Below are 2,985 nucleotides of genomic sequence, written 5' to 3'. Positions count from 1 at the left end.
GTTCAATTCACTCAGTTGTGTCCGACTCTTTTGGACCCCATGGACTGCAGCATGTCAGGCTTTCCTGTCCGTCACCAACTCCTGAAATTTGCTCAAACTCACATCCATCAAGTCAATAATGCTATCCAACTGTCTCATCCTCTGTTGTCTTCTTCTCCTTCTGTCTTCAGTCTTCCCCAGCATCAGGGTCTTTTCCAATGGGTCAGTTCTTTGCATCAGGTGGCCGAAGTATTGGACTTTCAGCTTCAGCATCAGTCCTTCCAATGAATATTCAGGACTGATTTCCTTTAGGATAGACTGGTTGGATCTCCTTGTAGTCCAAGAACTCTCAAGAGTCTTCTCCAACACAGCACTTCAGAAGCATCAATTCTTCAGTGCTCAGCTTTCATTATAGTCCCTCACACGCATACATGAATGCTGGAAAAACCATAGCTTTGACTAGATAGACCTTTGTTGGCAAAGGAATGTCTCTGCTTTTTAATATGCTATCTAGGTTGGTCTAGCTTTTCTTTCAAGGAGCAAGTGTCTTTTAATTTCATGACTACAGTCACCATCTGCAGTGATTTTGGAGCCCCCCAAAATAAAGTCTCTCAATGTTTCCAGTTTGCCCATCTATTTGACATGAAGTGATGGCACCAGATGCCATGATCTTAATTTTCTGAATGTTGAATTTTAAGCCTTTTTCACTTTTTTTTTTTTAAACTTTTTCACTCTCCTCTTTCTCCTTCATCCAGAGGCTCTTAGGTTCTTCTTCATTTTCTGCCATAACGGTGGTGTCACCTACATATCTGAAGTTATTGATATTTCCCCTGGAAATCTTGATTCCAGCTTATGCTTCATCCAGTCCAGCATTTCACATGATGTACTCTGCATATAAGTTAAATATGTGAGAGTTGGACTATAAAGAAAGCTGAGCGCCGAAGAATTGATGCTTTTGAACTGTGGTGTTGGAGAAGACTCTTAAGAGTCCCTTGGACTGCAAGGAAATCCAACCAGTCTATCCCAAAGGAGATCAGTCCTGGGTGTTCATTGGAAGGACTGATGCTGAAGCTGAAACTCCAATACTTTGGCCACCTGATGGGAAGAGCTGACTCATTTGAAAAGCCCCTGATGCTGGGAAAGATTGAGGGCAGGAGGAGAAGGGGACGACAGAGCATGAGATGGCTGGATGGCATCACCGACACAATGGACATGGGTTTGGGTGGACTCCGGGAGTTGGTGATGGACAGGGAGGCCTGGCGTGCTGCGGCTCATGGGGTCGCAAAGAGTCGGACACAAATGAGCAACTGAACTGAACTGAACTCTTCGTATAAGTTAAATAAGCAGGGTGACAATATACAACCTTGACATACTCCTTTCCCTATTTGGAACCAGTCTGTTGTTCCATGTTCAGTTCTAACTGTTGCTTCTTGACCTGCATACAGATTTCTCAGGAGGCAGGTAAGATGGTCTAGTATTCTCATCTCTTTCAGAATTTTCCACAGTTTGTTGTGATCCACACAGTCAAAGGCTTTGGCATAGTCAACAAAGCAGAAGTAGATGTTTTTCTGGAACTCTCTTGTTTTTTTTTTTTTTGATGATCCAACGGATGCTGGCCATTTGATCTCTGGTTCATACATATACATGTATCCATTCTCTCCCAAACTCCCCTCCCATCCAGGCTGCCACATAACATTGAGCAGAGTTCCATGTGGTATACAACAGGTCCTTGTTGGTTATCCATTTTAAATATAGCAGTTCCAATATGAATATTAAGGGAGGACATAAATTAGTTCATAACAGTTGCCTACAGACACCCAATTCATCTTCCTGCTAACAGAACCTTCATCATTTTGGATGAGAGGAAATGGCAATTATCCAACAAAAGGTTCATTTCCCCAGTTCCCCTCCCCAGCTGCCCACAGCAAGGGATGCTGTATGACCTATGACAGGTAAGTGAGCGTTCTGAAGTATGTCCCTGAATTTGGGCTCATCTGATGTTTTCCTCAGGGCTTCCCTGGTAACTCAACTAGTAAAGAATTCACCTGCAATGCGGGAGACCTCGGTTTGATCCCTGAGTTGGGAAGATCCCCTGGAGAAGGGAAAGACTACCCACTCCAGTATTCTGGCCTGGAGAATCCCATGAACTATATGGTCCATGGTGTCGCAAAGAGTCAGATATGACTGAGCAACTTTCACACATGTCTACGAAAATTCAGTTAACCCTCAAGTTAAGACGAAAAGGGGGGAATTTTAATTGAGCCAAACTGAGGATTTTAACCTGGGGAGCAGAGTCTCAGAAAGCTCTTAGAATTGTTCTGCCTATTAATTAGAAGTCAAGGCAGAGTTGTTTACATTTTTTAAGACAAAGGATCTTACCTCAAAGTGACACCCTGCTATTTCACATAAAGTTCACGGAGGATACATAGTCCAGGTAAGCCTGATCAAAGCGAGCAGTGAGTCACCATGACCCCCTGCAGAGCCGGGAAACACTGCTGTTCTTTAAGAAGTTACATTGCCAGCGTCTGAAGAATGGGAAAAAGTCCATCTTTATGGTTGAGCAGGCACTCCTTTCTTTGAGAAACTCTGGTTAATGTGTAGTGCAGATGCATATTGCAAGTTAGGGAGGGAAGCTGGAGGCCCAAACAAGCACAAGCACACAGAGAAAATTTTATGTTTAATTTTTCTTGTCCCACCCTATTATATAAATTTTATTTCATCATTTGTGATTAGGTTCAGGTCTTGCATCCCCAGCAGGAACATCACAAAAGTGATGCTGTGTTGTCACGGTACCTCATCCGGGGGCCATTCCTCATGTTGTCCAGTTTATTTGATTAAGAAGGTGCCTGCCAGGCTTCTCCACTGTGAAGTTACTTCTTTTGCTTTGAAATTAATAACCATTTCTGGAAAAAGTTCACGCATGCCTTGGAGATATTACAGATTTAGTTTCAGGCTACCACAATAAAATGAATACTGAAATAAAGCAAGTCGCAAGAATATTTGGCA

Source organism: Muntiacus reevesi, chromosome 1 (genome assembly GCF_963930625.1).
Source record: "Muntiacus reevesi chromosome 1, mMunRee1.1, whole genome shotgun sequence".
Taxonomy (NCBI): Eukaryota; Metazoa; Chordata; class Mammalia; order Artiodactyla; family Cervidae; genus Muntiacus; species Muntiacus reevesi.
This window is presented reverse-complemented; position numbering follows the sequence as displayed.